The sequence below is a fragment of the Rhipicephalus microplus genome, unplaced genomic scaffold (genome assembly GCF_043290135.1).
Source record: "Rhipicephalus microplus isolate Deutch F79 unplaced genomic scaffold, USDA_Rmic scaffold_145, whole genome shotgun sequence".
Lineage (NCBI taxonomy): Eukaryota > Metazoa > Arthropoda > Arachnida > Ixodida > Ixodidae > Rhipicephalus > Rhipicephalus microplus.
This window is the reverse complement of record NW_027464716.1, coordinates 299434-321975: the sequence shown is the minus strand read 5'-3', so window position 1 is coordinate 321975 and position 22542 is coordinate 299434. Positions and strand designations below refer to the sequence as shown.

Sequence of the window (22542 nt, the reverse complement as noted above, 5' to 3'; positions counted from 1 at the left end):
TAGATATCTGTGTTTGCGATAGCACGAAACCGAAGCGTTCCATTCAAAGATTAAGTTATCACTGTAATCACCCCGTCATAGCAGAAGCCTCCACGATAGTTTCAATCAACAGGGCTGTTTGACGAGTTTATTTTTTAATCCGCTAACATCGAAAGGAAGCCGTCGAAGGCGGCACTGCACCCACGACCTCGATCTGGACATCACGAAACCATAACGGTGGAGTACTCATAAAAAGGTGTTTGCTAGTACGATTGCGCTGAAACCCATGCTCTAAAAACACAATAAATATTTGCCGCCGAGCTTATATGCCAGCCGGCAAGCTTAGAAATCCGCAAATACGGTTTTTGTTAAGCTAAATCGTCAATGAATTCAAATGTGTATTGAATACGTCACCCAGCAATTTCTGTGGCGAAATCGTACACGGGGAGTATGTTTCACCATACAGCTTCTCAGTGAACCTGGCGTCCATTTGTGTTTCTCCCTATTTTCGCTCTCTTGTCTCCTTCGCAGGTCCTAGCGACTTACAGCTGCAGACGAACACCTTCTTTAGCACTGCAGCATTCACGCACCCGCAATGGCGACTATTGAATCGGCGCTTCTTTCAACAACTCAGCTTGGTCCATAGTCGTGGACAGAAAACTCGTTGCGTATGAGCCATAGAAAGTGGGTATACGCCAAGAATCTCCTAGTATGGAGAGAGGCAGTGATTCGAAAAACAGGGAAAGAAAAAAGACGTTATTTTGCACCTCCCGCCATGGGGGCACGCCTCAGCCCCTTTAGAGATGGGTAATGGGGAAGAAAATATGATAGAAAAAAATTAGAGAAGATAATTAGAGAGAGAAAGAGAGAGTACGCATAGTTAGTACATCAAGAGAGTCGAAACGAGCAGGGAGGGTGTGGAGGAAGGAAATAAGGAGGGAAGAGAAGTAGTGCATAGCATTTAGCATATATATATATATATATATATATATATATATATATATATATATATATATATAGTTCAGTTGTTTACAGAGTTCGCACAGGAGTGGAACTGGCGTTTTTTATTGTCCCATTGTGGGATATTATCATGAGTCATGTAAGTTATTTAGCTTTGAGGCCCATGCATGATTCATTTGTGCCTAATGAGATGCTTTCGTCAAATTAACGTGCACTTTCCATGTGAGAAGCGAAGCGATTTTACTGAAGTCTTGCTTATTCACGTGAAGAAATTCCCCTTAGACATTTCACATAATGAGACGTTTTTATTAAAGCAATTAACCAGCACGTTGACAGACAGACAGACAGACAGACAGACAGACAGACAGACAGACAGACAGACAGACAGACAGACAGACAGACAGACAGACAGACAGACAGACAGATAGATAGATAGATAGATAGATAGATAGATAGATAGATAGATAGATAGATAGATAGATAGATAGATCCAACATGGTTGTTCAAACTACGGTTCCACTATGCAAACCTTGTGGTTGTAGGGGGACATAACTTTCGAGATGGCGGAATAGCATCGGTGCCCCACTAATGAATTCCCTGAAGAGTGATGGGCCACTTAGTGGCTACAAGCATGTAACAGCGTGCATGAGAATGGCATCTGGTCGTCTTGATATTGGCTGAACTCTCAGACAATTCCGGGCAACCAGGTCACGTACCTGCGACGTGCCAGGGCGCAAGCCGCGAATAGTTATGAGCCGACAGCGTAATTTTGAGCACGGTATAATTAATACCTTCTAGTGCACATGCTAAACTTTTATTGCTTTTCTTCTTTCACTTCAGAGCGGACGAATTGGTACTTATTGACTAATAAAGTTCAAGCATTTGAGAGATAGCAAAACAGACGTGGTGTGGTTTTTGACTGTAAAGCGTGCTTTTTGGCAATAAGCATTTTGTAGCGGCAAAACAAACCTTTTATTAGTTGAATTGTTTTGGGAAATTGTTGGCTTTCAGTTTTCGGTCCCTTTTATTGCGATAACAATTATATGGACACTTTCGGCTGAATTTAGCCGCCGGCGTCGGATTCGACGTAAACGTCGGCGTCGATGTCATGCACCGTATATGTATACGTATATATATATATATATATATATATATATATATATATATATATATATATATATATATATATATATAGTCTAGTAGATCCTCCGTGAGCGGTCACAACGTGGTTTATTTCGACGTTTCGGCCTAGAGTCTGGCCTTCATCAGGAATGATGAAGGCCAGACTCTAGGCCGAAACGTCGAAATAAACCACGTTGTGACCGCTCACGGAGGATCTACTAGACTATATGCAACGCTACGGCCACTCAACCACCATGCCTGCCTATATATATATATATATATATATATATATATATATATATATATATATATATATATGAAAACGCAAGAAAGAAACATATTCCAGAAAAAAAAAAGACTCCGGCGCGCGGAATCGATCGTGGGACCTCCGCGTCGTCAATGCGAGGCTTCAACCACTGAGCCACCCGAAGGGTACTTTCTTGAACGTCCAAACGGCAACCTATTCATATCTACCACTTACCGCTGTTGGCGGGCATCTCGGGGTGTGTGTGTGATGGGGGGGGGGGTGGTATCGTGTTTTCAGCATTACAAGCACGATGGCGCCGTGAGCGCGTGGTGGCCCTCGTCTCTCACGCGTACTTTGTTCTGCGTAACGAATTAGAGCGTGTAGGCTCTATCGCGCGCCCTTATCTTGCAGTGGGGAGAATCGCACGTCTTGGCTAGCCTTTGGGTTTCGTGGGGAACAATTCTGCTGTAGTTACCGGGCACACAAAGGTCCCTGCACTCGCTGCACTGCCCTCGTTTGTGAAAAGGACGCTTTTTCAGACCAAGCGAAGTATCAAATGAGACGCTTATTCGCGTTCATCTGTACTTGTGAGTACGTTCCGTACGTCACTTGTGCGTGAGAAACGCGGGACACGTTTTGATATGCTAGCCATTCTCCACGTGACCGTCCAATTTGTGTCTATCGCGTTCATTGCTTCGCATTTTCGATGCTTCTTTAAGCATGATCAAGCTGTAAAAGTTGGTTACTGAGAGTGCTTACATAACACACTCACATTCGAAGGTATTAGTTTTCTTAAGCGACATTTTGCAAGAAAATTTGGTATTGAAGTATTTATATAAGCCAACTGGAAATTTCTAAATGCTACAAGACAAACAAAAAACAGTTTTTGCCCGAAAAAAAAACTGTTTTTGCCCGAGAAAAAAATTTTATTTTACGCATTGTTCAAGTTTTGTGTTCAAACACACTTTTGCCGCTGCAGTCACTTGTAAGAGAAAATGCGAGCCTATCTTTCATCCTATGTTTGGTGCTAAAAAACACGACTGCAAAATAGGAAATAGCGTTTGCGAAGAAATTATTTAGAAATGTTTTCTTTACTCGTTTAACTTACCAGAGTTACACTCTTTCGTTTGGATGCGACAAACGTAATCAATATCGATCCAGTGTTTTGGGCAAGCTTCCGCAGTGAAGCGTTCTCTTAATTAAGCCGATGCCCTCGCTTTCATGTAGTTTGGAACATGTGTGTTTTGTAACTGCACACACAAACTTTCTACGTAGTGTGAATGGTATAAAACGTAAAGCATACTCAGTAAGTGCGGACAACATTCAAAACACAACAGCATCACATACCTGAAGGAAACGCTGGTTTTGTCTTGCCGCAATCAGTTCTGCGTCAGACGTCAGAGAAAAACAGATAAAATAGTTACCATCAATGTTCGAAAACCTTCCTTTAGTTTAAATAAACATGTGACTTATTATTAAATTGTGCGGTTCTTGCGCATTCTAAATCATTCTAAATGAATCTGCCTTTCGCCTCAAAGCGTGCTTTCTTGCATAATTAGTGTTTTAGCGGCAAAGCAAACTACTTGTTCCTATATGCTATTTTTTTAGTTGTCATATATTTTATAAGTAATACCCCACGTCAGCGCGAACAATTCACTATGACCACTTGGCATTGCTGTTTTTGTTTCTTTTTTTCATGTTGCCAGCAACGTTCGTTTGCCGGAAAACTTCACGTCGGTAGTAATGTGCCCTCTGTGAGGTTATCTCTCTATGCCATGGAGGACGAGAAGAAGAAGAAGAAGAAGAAGAAGAAGAAGAGGAGGAGGAAGAAGAAGAAGAAGAAGAAGAAGAAGAAGAAGAAGAAGAAGAAGAAGAAGAAGAAGCAGAAGAAGAAGAAGAAGAAGAAGAAGAAGAAGAAGAAGAAGAAGAAGAAGAAGAAGAAGAAGAAGAAGAAGAAGAAGAAGAAGAAGAAGAAGAAGAAGAAGAAGAAGAAGAAGAAGAAGAAGAAGAAGAAGAAGAAGAAGAAGAAGAAGAAGAAGAAGAAGAAAAGAAAAAAAGAAGAAGAAGAAAAAAGAAACAGAAGAAGAAGAAGATGAAGAAGAAGAAAAAAAGCAGAAGAAGAAGAAAAAGCCAACGAAGCTAAATAGGACATTTGGTGAGTCACTCAGACAAGTGGCGAAAAAAAAAACGATACCAATTAAATTTTTTTATAAGGGGAAGCGGCCTCTTAGGTTCACGGCAATCCTTATATTTTATCACATACGTGACGAACGTTTCAGGTACTTTGTCTTCACTCTTGAAACTGGTCAAAAGTCAGGTTTAAATGAAGAAGTGCGATGGGAGAAAGAGAGAAAGAAAAAAAAATAAAGCTACATGAAGAGGTTAGCCAGGTTAACAGGTTGGCCGACAATTGCCCACTGAAATGGTATAAGTTCAAAAAAAAAAAACTGTCCTCGGTGCAGAGAAAGTATAAAAGAACATGTTTTCGACTCACGAGCTCTTGCATCAAGGAGAGGTTACATCAAGCACAATTTTCGAAATCAAGATTTCGGTTTTGAAGTTGCATTTCTAACCAGAAAGAAATACCTGAATGTAGGAATGGTTTCCTCTCTACCTTTCTGTAAATAAATTCTCTCTCTCTCTCTCTTTTTCTCTCTTTAGGAATGGTTTCAAGTTTGCGTCTGAGTTCGCTTGTCGAATGGAAGACACAGAAGAATCGCTTCCGACACTCGTACAAAACAGGCGGCGTGGTTCGGGGGTTCGTGTTTTTTATCTGGCCGAACCTAATGAAACTAACAAACAGTCAAGCAAAGTAGTGTGTAGGGGAAATAATTATTATACTTTAACTGTAGTGAAACAAATATGAAATAAATTGAACGAGAGTACGTGGGCTAAACATCAACTTGCCAGATTTCAATTTCTATTTTCAAGAATGGATGTCAACTGCCATCTCTCGAGCATTGCGCGGACAACGAGGCGAGAAGACACAGGGGTCACATGAAAAGCAATGACAGACGCCTGCTGAGATAAGACACTAGAACAATTTTTTATTATCGCCCCCCCCCCTATACACACACACACGAACACACAAAGAATACTTGGTTACCTGCCTTTAATACGTCTCACAGAGACGCCCGAATGTGAGCTGTGCCCCGTGATTTATTGTATGAAATATGCATCACCCGACTACCCGTGTAGGGAGAAGAGCGACAAAAATTGACTGACGATTTCACCCACTTCGGCCACCAACCATTGTCTGAAACGCTGTAATAGGCTCCAGACGTGACTGCAATTTAGTTTCTGTGCCATTAAGGCTTTACTTGACTTCATGTTCTTTTAAAGCATCGGACTGGGCTCTGAAATTATGAGTAGCCACATCCGAAAGATGTTTTGTGTCTAAATTGTATCGTTAACGTCATTGATAATGGTGCTCCTAAAATGCGTATGTATACAAATGGCTACGCGGTGGTGGGCGTGGCTTCGTTTCGCATGCACCAATTTTGCTTGAGCTCCAACGCACCATGTTGCTCTCCGATACGACCGGCTATTCTCACTCTTCCATACGCGCGTTTGAGTTGAGCTTCTGGAAACCGAGAAAAGCTACGCCGGCGGCAAGTTCCGTTGTTACTACAACCATGCGCGACTCGTGGAAGCGGCACATATTTTAACGGGGCAGTGTTAAAAAGCTCGATTTACAGAAATACCGTGTTGTACGTTGGTTGTGAAAAAACAAAACAACGGTCAGCGTTGAGGTGACCAAGAAATCAATAAACATGCAAATAAGAAGAATGACAAAAGTGGTCTAGTCGTTATGGTGTTCATCGGCTGCGGTCGTGGGATCGAATCCCAGCCGCGACGGCTGCATTTTCGTTGAAGGCGAAAATGCTGAGACCCATGAGCTTACATTTAGGTGCACGATAAAGAACCTAGGTAGTCGAAATTTCCGGAGCCCTCCACTACGCGTCTCTCATAATCGTATTTCACTGTTTGGAGTCGAACGTCAAACCGCAAAAGTATTATTGAAAGTATTCATCAGACCACTCTCACGAGAAAGGAAGGTCCGACTGCTACGTGCTACCTGTCTGGTAAAGGTAAAACAAGCGTCATTACCTTCACCGCCAGTGCGCCCCCACCGATTTGAGTGCGCGGTGGATTCAACAAGAAAACCCTGCCGCATAACGCTAAATGTAATGAGCTAGAACAAGCAAGCGGGTAAAAAGATGTGGTTGCGAGTGTAAAAGGACGCGCACGTGCTCTTCGATGTCTCGACATAAGACGCTCAACGGCAGACGGTGCGGCGATGCAGTTTTATCTGATTTGGGTTGTCGCTTGCCCGTCTAGACGTGCTTTGCTTACATGTGTACTTGCAGCTGGCAGTCTAAGCTAGCTTAAGCAGTCAATGGTACGTGCACAGACCCTCGTTTTAGGGGCAAAGCTCCTTAGTGTGTGTGTCTGTCCTTTTTCCTTTGGTGTATGTAGCCACCCTGCAAACATACCACAACACCCCATCCCCTATCCACCACTTCATCGACCATAAAGCCAATACCGCTGAAAATTAGCCAATATGAAATGCAGGATGGACGTGTACATGTATCCAGGTGCATGATCAAGAACCATAGATTTTCCCACTGTGTTCATCTCTTGTTTCTACGTGACCGCCTATAGTTTCACCTTTGCAAACTGCCCACTACTTAGTCCTCGCAAACATTCCGCTACGTCCTATCACCCATCCATCACTTCGCCGACCATAAAGCTTTTATATTGAAGGGGGAACGGAAGCGACATATAGCTACCACTTACCAAAAATAAAATATCCTTTATAAATATATACAGTGTTTGTCACGTCTTTAATAATGTAGTGGGTGATATTCGCGGATGGTTCACAACTTAGCGATGAAACCCTCCAGTGCTTCGCCCCACTCATCATCATTCACTCCGTGGCTAAGCTGTGAGTTTTCTTGCGGCACTGTTGAGGTATGGGCTGAGAAACGAAGCCAGGTTAGCTATTCAGAAGATGCGTGGGGCCCCATCACTATATCACGTTCTGCTCTCGAAGGCGGAGATCAAGCGTCCTCTTAGTTCTTTTTTTCTTGAGCGGCCCTCTATGAGCTAGCTCACGGCGCGACAGACCTGAATGACTTTACAGTGGAAGCTGTTATGAGACCAGAACAAAGGTCGCGTGAGCCCTGTTTGTCCGCTGCCGCCGTTGTCTGTAACCACTATCGCACGAAATAAAGAAACACAATGGACACAAAACACAACAGGACACAGTGGAATTCTAGCCCAGGTCCCCTGCATGCAAGCCAAGTATTTTACCACAGAGCCACACCGGTACTTCCAAACTCCGTTACAAACTGGCCTTAGGCAGGCTTGATGTCGGGAAGGGAATCGCGTTAATATGAGTAACAAAACGTTTTAAAAACGCAAAGGCACAATCAGGCGCCACGCAATGCGAATTGAGTCACGAGTGGGTCGTTCAATGCTCCAACCTTCATTACAAAAGCTTCAGGCATAATTCTTCGTCGTCATCAGCCACAGCAGAAAAAAAATGCACAAATTTTCTTGCAAGTGTGAATCGGGTAGCATGCATCTCTTAAGAATGACGAAGAATGGCATAGTAAATGCCTGCCTACTATAGAAAAAAATGATTATTGTGGGCATTTAGTACACCAATCCTCTTCATCTGTACATTATCATCATTATCATGTGTTGCTCATGCATCCTCATCGTTGTCGCGTAGCATCATCATCTTCGTGCATAAAGATTTGCCAATAGGCGGAACGCAAGTCGTGGCACGAAATGAATTCAGCACCTTGTAAGGAATCGAGGGTGTCGTTGATGCGTGGCATGGGGTATACGTCCTTCCTAGTGATCTTATTGAGTGCTCGGTAATCGACGCAAAATCGCACTGAACTGTCTTTTTTACGCACCAGAACGATTGGAGACGACCAAGGACTGGTTGAGGGTCGGATTATCTCCCGTTGCAGCATATTGTCTACGTTTTCATCAACGAATTTCCGTTCGGCTAGGGAAACGCGGTACGGATGGCGGTACACAATGGATGTTCCGTCGGTCTGAATACGATGTGCTGTAGTGGTAGTCTGGCGCAGGGTAGATGAATAAACGTCAAAAGAGTTTGCATGCCTTTCTAACAAATCAAGCAGCTGCTGCTTCTGTGAGTCTGTCAAGTCTTTGTTGATGGCAGCTGTAAAGGCCGAGGAAGCAGTATGATCAGCAGGGTGGCCTTTAGAGGAGACAGGGGTAAGAGGCACGACGCACACAGGCTCCAGATCGGCAACGCAGGCGACAGTAGTGCCCCGCGGCAGTAAAATTTGATGTGGTGTGGTGTTCGCAGCAGCGAAGACAGCTGATCCATTGTTGAAGCAAACCACGCCTGATGCGAGAGCTATGTCTTTATTAAGGCGACGGGGCGACGGAGTGACCAAAATGTCACTAGAGTCGACGTCGTTGGACAAAACTGTGACTAATAGATGTTCGTGTGGTGGTAGCCCGATGTCTACAGCAGCGATAAGTCGAAGTTGTTTGTCGGTTTCGTCGCTGAGCAAGTGGTCTGTGTCAGTAAGATGGACGACACGTTGTGCACAACAAATAGTCGAGGAAGCTGAGTAAAAAAAAATTCCAAGCCTAAAATGAGTTGGTGGGAGCACGGGAATAGCACAGAAAATTCTATATGGTGAAGAATGTGGTCCATTAGCACACCGACAATACAGAAGAGCGGAAGAGTGATTCGTTGCTTCCTGGGCTGTAACCAGTGCTGGTCCATGTCCACATTATTTATGGTGTAGTGGGTACCTTGCAAGTGTGCTTGTAGCAGTTACCCAAACAGTATTTAAGAAATGTTATGAACGATCGCTCTTCCACCTTTCGCAGTGACTATGCTGCGCTTTCCACTCAGGCCTGGCGGCTTTTTTCGTACCATAACACACTTCGGTTATTGGGAATTTTGTTGGGCCCAACTTTCTTGAACGTTTGCCATGTCCCCATTTACAATTAAAAACAAACAAACAAACAAACAAACAAACAAACAAACAAACAAACAAACAAGCAGGCAAGCAAACGAATCAACAACAACAAAAAAAAAAACAGGTCAGTTCGCTGCAGATGCTTTCGATATGTTAGAGCCATAGATTGTGCTGAAAGAATTGCTTTTCTCGTCGAACTTTTAAGTTTGCACAAAAACAAGTGACTGGATTAGATTGTGTTTTTTACTTTTGTTTTTATTCTTGTATTTCACCCTTAACCAGCAAGCGAAAGTAATGTCGAGACAACGGAAAAGAAAGGAAGGAAAGAAGAACGGAAGAATAAATAAATAAATAAACAAATAAAGTAAGAAAATAAATAAATAAAGAAAACAAATAAAGAAGAAAAGAAAGAAAGAAATAATAAAACTAAATTGAAGGATGTCGCTGAACAATTGAAGCAGTGACCGCGGGGAGCCGGTGCTTGCAATACATTTCTTTTTCTCAGCCTTACTGCAGGCTTTCCGAGGCACAGTTCCTATTACTAATATTTTTTCTGTGCCCCAGTTGGCAGGTAAAATATTAAAACGCGTCATTATTTGTTAGTTCACTTTAAGTTGTTCTCATTCGCCAGACCACCTTCCCTCAGCCTTTAAAAAAAATTGCTACCTTTTGACAAAGTAGGAATAAAGTTCGATATAAGATTATTACTGGTTTTATACTTTTTTACATTCAGGTTGCCTTTTGACGCTGAGTATAAATCCGACAAATCGCAGCCATTTCTTTTAGTGCACGCTTTACGACTTCTACATGAGTTTTGCTAGATTAAATAAATCTAGAATATTTTTGTAAGTTACTTCTGTAATAATGTGCTTAAGGGACAAAAAATATTTTCAATCCGTAGCAACCTCAATGTAAACCCAGAGTGGGTGTCACACAGTCTTAATTATTGCAGATTTTAGGTAGAGCTTTGTTATGGCGCATCCTACAGAGTGTAGGAAAACTCGTAAACATGTTGTGTATACTCCAGCTGACGTTTCGACAACCAGACTTGCCTTCTGAAAGGCTGTCTCTTGAAGAACACGATTCGCAGCTTTTCGATGTAAACACATCCACTTGTCGAAACGTCGGCTGGAGTATACACAACATGTTTACGAGCTTTTTATCGCAAGTTATCATCGCAAGTTACTTTCCCCTTCCGGCCTCTTTAACGGTAACGCGTTAAAGAGGCCGGAATGCGATAGTAGTAAAGCGATAGCGGTAAAGGGCTCGTTTAGCAGTAATTCCAGCGTCAGCGTCGTTGCTTTCGAGCAAAAAATTATCTTGTGCGTCGCCGCAAAATTGAAAATGATGTATATAAAATAAATCATAAACTATTCTGGCTCTGAGTGGGAATCAAACACAGGTCGTTTGCGTGGTATGCAGGTGTTCTACAGCATAGCCACTTTGTCCGCTTGTGAACACAGTGAAAATGACATCATATGCTTGGAAATGAAGCGAAAGTAACTTTAATGCTTTACGAACCCATGCGCCCTGTATGCGTGCTTCACAAGAAAACATGAACTGTTGCAGTGATAAAGGGTGGTACACGTGTACATTGTCATCAGGCGACAGAAAAAGGGATTATCATAGTGACCTCACTGTTTAAAGCCGGTCATCGACTACAAAAGGCACACACGTTACTGCGCATTCTCTTGAGGCCACGCATATAGTGGGTGCACAGCAAGTTCGAAAATTTTTCATTTATAACGTGTTAGAAGTATGCGCTAAGGACAGGATATTGCTTTGGCGTTCAACTCTTAAAGGCGGAGCTTAAGGGTCCTCCAATGTTTTTTTTCCATTTGATTGTACTCTGTCATATCCGTAAAATGAAAAAAAAGTAACAGGTTTAAAAATAACAGAAGCTCACTTTGTCTATGCATTATGTATATTTCGAGTTTCATCGTGTTCGATATCTGTTGTATGCATTCGATATTTACCTCACCCCGTCTAAATTTGGTAAATGAGATAGATTACCACGATGCGCTCACCACCAGCTGCTCTGAGCACTCAGACATTGGCACATTTTATACTCGGGGACCTGTTCACCGGTTCAGCGAGACCCGAACGTTCACAGAAGTATTCGAGTATAAGCTGCTGGTGGAGTGCGATGAGTCTGCATCGAAGAACAGGCATCACATGACTGGGTAGGTAAAACGCAAAGCGAATTCGCAATGCGCTGATGGCGGAGGGGGTATTTTCGCCGGTTCAATGAGAACACAAGGTGCACAGAGTAACGGAAGTTGCCTGAAGACTACATTTCGGATGGATTGTACTGCCACATTAGACTGGGACCATGCCATCTGGTATTTTTAAGAACAAAGGGAACAGTGCCACAGTAGGTGCATCTGCATGAAAATTGTTGTTTTGGCGTGTTAGACGTTTCGTGGCCTTATTAATTCGAGATACACAATTAAGAAAACATTTATGTAAGAGGGTGAAAAGGTGGCTCCTGTTTGTTTTATGCATGATCGTCTACGCTCGAATAGTAAGCTTTAATATGCCCTACGAGACAATCTGAAAGAACTTTGAGGCGTGCTGTGTAGCGTCTGAAGTTGAGCTGCTTCGCCTCGTCGGCAGCGTCACTATTCTACATTTCTTCAACATTGGTCTGGATGAATGGGAACTGTTGCGTTATGACACACTCACCCTCAAAGTACGCCGTGCGTCTGTTGGAATCCTTCCCTGCATTTTTTATCGACTCACTAAACCAACGCCTGTATTAGCGGTTACCAGAGATGACGCGCCAGTTTTAATTAAAAATGGCGAGCACCGCTGACACCACCCTGGCAAAAAAGGAAAGGTTAGTTCCTGTGTGCATTCGGAGACGTGGTCGTATAAGAACGTCAAAATTGCGCGTTGCGTAAGCGAGCGCCGAACTGGAGAGGCGAAAAAAAAAAGACGTGTCAAGAACGTTAACGCGGGTATCCTATAACCCGCGTTTTTACGTAACGTCAGTTGGAAATGCGGTAACATAAATGTCCGGGAACGTTATACCGGGAAACCTCGAAAGAAATGCATGGGTTTATGAGTTGGCGCCTAGGCCGCGCCTTTTCAAACGAGCGTCAGTCTCTAAGAGGCAATCATCAGGGTCGTCGGTTGGTGTGCGTTGCCCCAACTCGCTCGCCTATATGTTGCGTTTGGTTGTCAATTCAGCGGAGAGGAATGCAGTCACTGCATACGCCTCAGCTGAAGCATGAGTGGATGAAAATCCAAAGTACTGCATGTGCCGTGCAACGGCGGGCGGCTTTCCGATTGTACTCCAGCAGTTATTTGCCATTGCAACACCCACGGCTACAATTGCGTGCTGTTCTGAAAAGAGATGAAGTCATACAACCAAACGCCCAACTTACAATACCCCGCAACACATTTTACGGGGGTCAACAAGGGCCACTATTCCCCTCGCCGAACTTTACCTACTTATTTCAATTTCTTTGTGTGTGTTGTGGCGCGAAGGCATTACTGTTGTTACTGTAGTGCTATACTTAACTGTTATTGCATGGTGGACGCGCGAACATTAGGTTTTCACGTGTTAGTCTGCTTAGTTCAGCTAGATAGTCGGCAGCTCAACAAGAACAGCAACTGCGGCTATAAGGCGATAATTTGTACACTTAGCCGTTTCCTGTCGACTGTGCTCGTGATTGCTCCAATTGGTTTTGCACTCATGGCATCTTTTAAAAAGGGCAGGTGGCAGGAAGTAAAACCGCGCCGAAGACGCTCGTAACGTATGACTTCGTTGCCCTACAATGCAATTCACAACGCAATTTACATTCATGTGTGCGTTGTGTTAATTATTCCCGATTTGTATAAACGCGCCTCGCATCTCGGCGCATGATGTATGATATATTTGGTTCATAGGCTTGTTTAAAACACCCGCAATAAAACCTACCCTGCTTAACGACTTTGCTCACAGCTGCACCATGTCTTTCCACTTCCGTTTGCGATGCCATGAGCAGTTTCAACAGCGCACATTTTAGGTTCAACGGAGCAGTCGCTTTGAACCAATAACCAAGCATACTATCAGCGCTAAGCTTTGAGAATTAGTTTATTGCAACGGCGGGTCCAATGTGTCAGATGCGCCAGTCGTTTAGTTTTCACCAATCTGAAGTGCATGTCACAGCGGGTGTCTGCTTTCTCTACCTGACCAGGACAAGAACGTGCGATGGAAAATAAGTTTTCATTAACAAAGTTATACCAACACCGGCTCGCAGCGTTCGACTTTTGAGGCGGTGTACTGAGGTGGAAGGTTTTTCTATTCCAACTTTATTCATTCTCGTCCTACGGCAGTAGTGAGGGTGAGGTTCCGTTCCACTTATCATCAAGGTCGGCAGACCGTGCATGGAGGTTGGTAACAAAATAGTGAGCTGAGGAAACAGAATCTTCACGTTGTATCGGGCAATGTGTACACGTCGCTATATGTATCTGTAGAAACATGCATAGAAGTCGCCACTGTATACACGCGCTACATGGAATGGTATTTTGTTTGCGAATGAGGCGAATTGCATTCTACTCATGCAACGCTTCGCGGAATATGAACTAAACGGATAGCATATATTGTATTTGTCACACTTGTGGTCAAGTATTTCAATGTGTGAGCAAAAAAGAAGAGAAAGGAATTATAGTAGTAGTAGAACTAACTTTCATTACTTTCAACTATAGCGCTCTAGCTAGTTCACAGCTGCATTGCACTAGTGACCAAACCAAACCGGTACAATTAGGAACGTTAGCAAAACTAGAAATAAAAAAGTCTTAAGAATGTATGTATTCACGCACCTTTGTGGATACCTCAGAGTTAATTTTCGCATTCACAACTAATATCTGGTTAACTACCTGGCCTTCCTCTTAGTCTCCCCCTTTATCTCACATTCACAAAGTCACAGAGGCACGCGTAAGAATGCTTGCGGTAAAAACACCCGTGTTAATATATGCTTTTTCACTTGTAGTAGAACAGAGGAATGCATAACAATAAGTTAGATGACTGGACCAGCTTTTGGCGAATCTAAAATTATGAAAGGTGGCATATGGAAAAAATCATCGCCATATACACAAAGTGAATGATGTTTACGGAGCTTGCTCGGAGATGTCCGGGTAACCCTCGAAAATCCGTACACATCTCCAGTCATGATATATAGATGTGACAATGTTGGTATATATAGATTACATACATAATATTTATAAATTTGCTTTCAGATGCATTGTAAACATTTTGGTCAACTATATACTTTTTATATATACAAGACATGCGCCATTTTGTAAAGTAAAAGAAGAGCACCGCTCAATGAGCTCAGGGACTCAGTCGTTTTCTTATCAAAAATACTGCTTTATGATGCGTGCACTACATACATTATATATACACCGAAGGCCATGGGTGGCTTTGGCCACCCACGGCTCTTGGGTCATAAAACCCCACTATTCATCATCATAAAGTACTAGAGGAGCGTTCCTCCATGAACTCGTGAACTCGTTTCTTTTTAAAGATTATTTCTTTATGTTGCCAAGGGATCATTGATGACAAGACGCAATGAAAAGTTCGAGAAGGCAACATCGATGCAGCTGCCCCTGATGGTGGTGGGACGTTTGCAATCGTATGACATGCATCGGACAGCGTAACATGACATCGTGTGTTGGACTAGCCAATCGCTTTGTATGATGTCAACGTTCAGATCTCCGAAGAGTACGAAGGGACTGTGTCTTATCGGTCCTATATCGATGCATAAGCTTCTCGGTGTACTTGGTGGCGTCTACTTCTGACGACTTCGGTGCCAAGTACAGGGCCATAACTGCCATCCCGGATGAGAACTTCACAGCGGCATGCTCCCTGTCATGGCTCTGGCTGATTATTGGCAATGCGAGATATTCAGCCGCAACAGGAAATAGATTTCGACACCACCCACAGGACGCTACGCTTTCTTGGTGCGCACGACCGGAACAAACTCATTTATGTAGAAGTTTCCGGCGTTCTATGTCTTCGTGAAGCAGAGCACATCGGCTGTGGTCAGGACAGGATCATGTTCCATGTCGTGAACGGGTGCGTTGAGGGGCCACACGGTCGGAAGAGCAAGGGCGAAGTCGGTTGAACGGAAAACTGACGATGGATGGATGGATGGAAGGATGGATATGACTGTACCCTTTAGATTGGGCGGTGGCTAGCGCCACCAAGCCGTAATACTTAATGAACCAAAAACTAGGTTTATTTTTTCTTTAAATAGTGAGGTTGAGGATTCGTACTTTGCAGTGAAAGGTTTGCTTTTCACTCGTGCCTTTACTTTAGCCACCAATCAGATAGCCTCCTTCTAGTTAATTCTACCCGAGAGCATGCCGTCAGCGCCGACCAGAGAAGTGTACACTGGCAACACTGGTGTACACGTTGGCGGCCACCGGACAAGGCGCGAGCATTAGAAGCTTCCTAAGCAGGCTCCTAAAAGAAATACACAATGAAGGGATCTTTGTTTTTTGGTTCATTTTTATGCAGGACCTAAATGCGCATGTGCATTAATGATAAGCGTACGTAGCTCTTTACCATCACCCGACGATTGCGACGTAGCTATGCATGGAGCGTCATCCATGGTTTTAGTGCATGCTACCCCTGATTTCTCCCGTGGTTACTGTCAGGGTGCTATATGAAAAAAACTATGCTTTCGAGCCAGGGTTGACGCTGGCTCGGTTAATTAGCGATGTTGCGCAAGACCCTTCTTTGAATTGGGTTCGTTCATATACCGTCCTTGTGAAGCCCGATAAATTATTATTAACGGTGTAATTTTGTTGCAAAGCAAACAAATTGAAATGCATAAGTCCACCGATGCGTAGAGAATTGTTCCCAATATTTTCCGACTTATTTAACGTCGGTGTAAAGTATGCCACGTACACAAACAAATTACCACACTTGAGTTGAAAGGACAACAGTGTAAAGATACTTTCGCCTCGCCAGCTACGGAAATCGAGGGAACAAACTATATAGACGCCGACGTACGTATGGCGCCTCTAATACCTATAGGGTTCGCGTTCGTGGAACAAAATCAAGTGAGCAATGCACCGCTGGAGACTATTTCCTCTACGCATAGCTGACAAGACTCTCTGAAACTTGAAAATCGGACTAATAGCGAGCCATGTATGCTTTAAGGGCACAGAAGTTCACACGGTGGTTTTTACTTTAGAAGGCTTCATAATTTCTGTGAATATCGATGCAAGCGCACCTCAGATGTCTGTGACTCTGATGTCACAAAAATTTACTGCTGGTCGACGTGACTAATAACATCCTTAACTAGGCACAGACTGACTGCAACCGTCGTAACTGGAACTGAACAAGCGACCTCAAGGTAAGTTGCAAAAGTACATATTCTTAGAACTACCAAGGTATGTATGTGACTGGCACGCAGCTGAGCGCATTTTACATAGATGATGTAGTACACGCATGCACACATGTACGACACGTCACATGCTCATGTTATGTGCGCACAACATCGAATTATTACAGACGCAACGACATTAAGTGAACACAAAATTTTGAAGTTTACGTTTGCTGGCAGCTAACAACCTGTACGTGTGCTTCTGAAGAAACAGTGTGCTTCATTAGTAATAAACAATTTCATTTCATTTCACTATTTCATTTCGTCATACTATTTCAAATTTTTGAGCATCTGGAAGCCACTGCTGAACGACATGCAGAAGGACCAAGACGAGAGACATATGAGAAGTTGCAGTTGACAACTCTAGCGATATTACAGTCTACTGCACAATACTCAACAACACATTAACAAAGGCTGAGCGAGAAATGAGGAGGAAGATAAGGAGGTTAATCAGACGTTAATATCGAGTGTGCTGCGCTTCAGGGATGTGGGGCAACAGCTTCGAAAAAAGGCGAGAGAGAGATAGAGGGACAAAGTAAATAAAAAGTAAAAAAAAGCAGTCAAACATATACCAGGCTGCTCAAATGAGAGCCATTCAGAAAGGCTAGTATATCGCTGGAAGCCTAGTACCATGCTTAAACGGCTACCAAGTCACTGTTAGTCTGTCAGCAATAAACGGGCCACTCAAACCGCCCATTCAGCCCACGCATAAGGCCATAAATTATTGACGTCGGTTTCAAGGACCAAAGCTACACGGAAGATACGCGTGTTTTCTCATCAATGCGTCCCGTCTCCATAGAGCTGCATGGCCGCATTTAACATACGTAGGATTATACTGCATTTGTCAAACCTTAAGCGTTAGACTTGCGTGAAGACTCTGCCAAAGTGATATCACTGTTCTACGTAGGTTACGAATTGATTTCTCATTAACCTGCGCGTATGCGTTCCCCATAGTGATGACTGTCACTACAGCCTGTGATCACTTTGGTGAGGAAGAAACCGTTGCACATGTTCTACGCAACTGCCTGCGGAATAAATGAACAGACGGAATAGCTTTGCAATGCGCTAAACGCAATAACAAAATTTTCGAGGCACTGTTTTGGCGGCCAGTCCGAGCTGTGGATGTCACGTGCTGGAGTCCCACTTGTTTGCCCCCCTTGTCTTATTTCGCAATCTGCGTCCTACAGAACACGCTCCAATACAACGTCCGATTTAAGCAATTCTAAAGAACAGTATGCACGTAATCTATAGATTCTCACTTAAGTCTGTGATTGACTGGGAATGAAAATAATGCTTTAATAATGTTTATCTGGAATGAAGAATAAAACAAACAATAGACAAAAACAAAGCTCGCACTATTTGTACAGGTGACTGGTTCCATTCAAAACAAATGAATATTATCTGATTTTTTTTTCGCTGAAAGTTGACCTCGTCTTGTGCTGTGATAGGCACTCAACCGCAGCTATTTGCGACATTACAATATTGTACTAGCAAAAAAGTTTTATTTCTTAAACCCCATGCTTTTTTTTTCAGGTTGAAAATAGTGGTGATGGTATGAACGGCTCTTCTGACGTTAATATCGCGTCTTCTAACCATTTCTAATGTACCTTACCTTCTGATTCTTACATTCTGGTTAGACAGTAATTAATACATGAAAACATAATAAAAGGTTTTGCCATTTGGTTTACTGGTAAACCAAAAGGAATAACGTTTACCGGCATTAGAATATATGTACCTCACGCGAGCAAAAAAAAAAAATCTTAGAGAAGTAATTTCAACAGAAGAACGTTGTGCAGATGAGACGGAATAGTGCAATGTTCACTATACGATGACCGTCTGGTGCCGCAAATAACGGGCTCTACAGCATATGCACGAAAGCACTCTAGAGCGCACTACCCGTTAAAGAATTACTACGTATAAGTTCTACTATTTTAAAGTGCTAGCGACATAAAAGAGGTGCATAAGGAACTCACCTGCCTTCAAGAAGCGCTGGTCTCTAGGTCCCCCAGGAGGCTCGAAGATCACCACCAGACGCCAGATATATGTCACACCACTCTCCTCGGCGACGCCTTGAGAAGAAAGGGAAAAAAAAGGAAACGGGGAATGCAACAGGGAAGACTCAAATCCCGTACTCGGCTCAGCGGTCCAGCCGACTTCACGAGTTCGTCCCGAACCGGGCTCACTCAAAACTCCGTCTCGGAGCAAACTCTTTCGGAACGCGGTTCGTTCTCATCCGAGGAGCGGGCGGCGTCTGGCGCGCTGCTCGTCGCCGCGCATTTCTCGCGGCCGAGCCGGTGATTGCGTCATCACGTTGGCGTTCCTCCCTCCTCCTCTCCTCTCTGAGAGTACCACGTGACGCAAGGATCGTTTGATGGTTGGGCGCGAGCCTCTGGTCCGGCCTAGGCGAAGTAGCTGCACTCAGGTGTTGCATCGAGGAACCGCTCGACATGACTCGACTAAGCAACGAATTACCAAATTTTCGAAGCAATTACCCATTAATTATCGGAAAGCTGTGCACTCATAGACAGATTTACGATAACGCACATGACGCGTCGGCTGAACTCTTAGGGGTATCGATGTCTTAATAAATTGATTTGTGGGATTTGACGTCCCAAAACCACCATATGATTATGAGAGACGCCGTAGTGGAGGGATCCGGAAATTTTGACCACCTGGGGTTCTTTAACTTGCACCCAAATCTGAGCACACGGGCCTACAACATTTCCGCCTCCATCGGAAATGCAGCCGCCGCAGCCGGGATTTGAACCCGCGACCTGCGGGTCAGCAGCCGAGTACCTTAGCCACTAGACCACCGCGGCGGGGCATGTGTCTTAATATAGCGCAGGGGCGTTGGGAGTGAGCTACGGCTGATTAACTTCTTTGGATTGGTTAAGTAAATGTATCACTCGCAAATAACTCGCACCGTTTTTAATTCTTTTTCAATGTTACAGATTAGAAGCAATCAACTACAGAAAATAAACCAAGTTATGCGTAATCGTTTAATATCTAATTGCTGATCGCATAAATAAATCCCTTCAAATCACTGGATGACGGTGTCTGAGAATTGTACACACGGGAAAAATTTATATAAATGAATCCAACCTTGGTGGAGTATTGGCCTGCACGTGTCTTAGGGGAATAGAGCCGAGTTCAGGGTGCGATAAAAGTTCTTCGCTAAATAGTACATCATCTAAGTTCACAAATTTAACGTAGAGAAGAAAGTTCAGCTAGGCTTGCAATCACAACGATGTAGAAATCACAGTACTGTTTGTAGAAAGTACTATTTGTAGAGAGCACAGGGAATCGTCTCTGTTTATTTTTTCACAATATTTCTAAATAGGAACGATGAAGTACGGAGATAACAGAGGGATATTTTTATCGAACGCGGCTCATAAGTACACGTGAGATCCAATAAACCATCCACTATGGTTTTCAATTACCTTGTGACTTGATCGAAAATATTTTTCTGGAATGGTTTGACGGAAAGCAAACAGAGAACTAAATTGTTCAAGATCCGGGCTAAGGAAAGAAGAATCTAATTAGTAGCGACCTTTCTAAAGCCGTGGAAAATGAAGTCCAACATAACTGATGGCTGTGGGACTGAGATAGCAAGTAATGAAATTTTGTTGTAGATGAATAAAAATAGATTGCTGGCCATATGACAGGGGACAGAAGAGGATGAGGGAAGACAGTGCGAAACTTGTTCGACGCTTTATATTTTATTCGGTAAAACAAATTGTACGTGTGCCGAGAAGTCTGTAAGTAATGAATAAATCACAGATGGTTGAAAGACAACGAAAAAACTTGAGTATTTCACAACTGTGCACCGAATGATGGAACGAAAGCACACTACATAAAAAAAACGATGGCGTGGATTAGAAAATGGTTGTTATACCTAGTTTTGTAGGTGACATTGCGTTATCAAAGATGAACCACACGTAATTAGTTGCTGTAAATAGGAACAAAAACATGTATTAGCACATTGAAGAACTCGTTAGTATGAAAGAATCCCTTTAAGTTTTCCTCTTATGCTGAATCGGGTAAAGAGCACGCCAAAATATGACGAAAAAAGGATACAGCGCACGCAAGCAGAGTCGTTCATTTGAAACATGTGTTTGTGCTTCCAACTTGCGAATATCATCGAAACAATTCCTAGAACCTCCATCTATAACATTAACGCGGTTGCACAAAAATGTGAAAGCAACTGATTCAGTGGTACCGAACAAAAATTGGCCTTATAAATTTCACTGCCTCATAAGGGTTAGAGAGAGAAGAAATGGTAGAGAATAAAAGACTGCGAGGTAAACAAGTTCAGAAAAGTCAGTTTGCTACCCTACACAGCAGAACATAAAGGGGGGGATTGAAAGAGGTAGAGAAAAGAGTGGAAACAGAGAGAAAGGTAACACATAACACCGCACACACACAAATGTGCAGTCAGACGTGCTTCACGCTCTCATGGTACGGGACATTGCTATCACCAACACCTGTCCAGATTAGTTTTTCTTGGAAAATTCAGAAGTTTCTTGGTCCCCCTCAGCTGCGATGTCCTCTCAAGAAAACAGTCAACGACATTCGCCTATTGTCAGTGTGCTCTAGAACAGACACCGCAGTGACTGCACTGCCTTTGAACGTCATATTCTGGACACATGTAGGATGCTGCGTAGCGTCCCCTCGCAACGACGGGCGTAGCAGGGAGAGTTGTCGGTCATCCCATATGTGAAACGAGTAAAATTTGGCGAATGCCACACCTAACAAAAATTGTATTGAAGTGTGGCACAATAGCGTGGCAATGGGTTAACAGGCGAATTCTGCTAGTATAACGCTATACTCTTCCGTACTTGCTATCTCTTATCGAATGTGCTTGCGCAGTCGAAACCATGTTGGCGTGCAGGGTGTGGATGATGTTTACAATCAAACGGCTTTCCTGCACTCTTAATGACGACACTTCTTTTTACCGAGTGGCCATCCGCGTTTTAGAGTTTGGTGCACGTTCTGAAAATGCGCCGCAACTGCAAATAAAGCATCACAGCCCGTAAATGAACGATTTACTGAAACATAGCGCGCGCCCGCAGCTGGTGAACTAAGCAGGAAAAGTGCCGGCTGCCAAAACTAAGACATGTACGGTCGCGAGCTAAATTTTAGAGACAACGAGAGTTCATGACAAGCTGCACACCTTGCGCCTTCTGACGGCTTCGTGGCTGAGTTCGAGAGCTTTTTAACAGTGCAGTTGTTTAAGGACGATATTAATTCTCCTTGAGAGTAAAGTCACAGAAATGGGACAAGCCCTAGTACTAACCCTTTTTTTTCCACTAAGCGTTAAGAGCAAAGTCAATCAACGAAATGGCAATATGTTGCCACCCACTCCAATGTTTTTCCAGTTTACTCGTCAGTAAAGATTGGTCCATTTTTCTACCGGACAGTCTGCTCGTTTGCTCGCTTCAACTGAGCGTGTACTTCCTTACGCCATAAAACACCACACACCATCACTGTGCGTGCCCTGAAATACGCGAGAGAGCTGGAGGTGACACCAGTGACACTTCTGCAGTCGACGTAGAAGCGTCGAGCAATCATATCGTGACGAACACAATTCATTTCTGCGAACAAGGTATTTTTGTCACAATATCATCGATCGGGCGCTTACACGCGACTGTGAAAATGTCAGCTTGCGCCTCGTCCCATGTACCGGCGTTTTCGCGGTTGAAGCGACTGAGCGAGCGTGCAGAAAGGTATGAAGGGACGTGCGTGCACAGAACGCACAGCCAAGGTTATTCGTCAGAAGGTGCACGCAGCAACGCAGGTTCAAACCTGCTTCAGTGTCCATAATTTTCGTTCGCGACTGGTCAGTGACGTCCCTGGTTAGGGGACAAAT

At 43.5% G+C, this 22542-nt stretch overlaps 1 protein-coding gene across 1 annotated transcript in view; it reads right to left on the bottom strand.

Moving 5' to 3' along the window:
- The window catches only part of LOC119159543 (oxytocin receptor), a 38886-nt gene extending 35198 nt beyond the window's left edge, over positions 1-3688 (bottom strand). The window contains exon 1 of the mRNA XM_037412343.2: positions 3656-3688. The gene's annotated coding sequence lies outside the window, so the exon portion shown is untranslated. The remainder of the gene's footprint in view (positions 1-3655) is intronic.
- Between the last annotated feature and the right edge of the window lie 18854 nt (positions 3689-22542).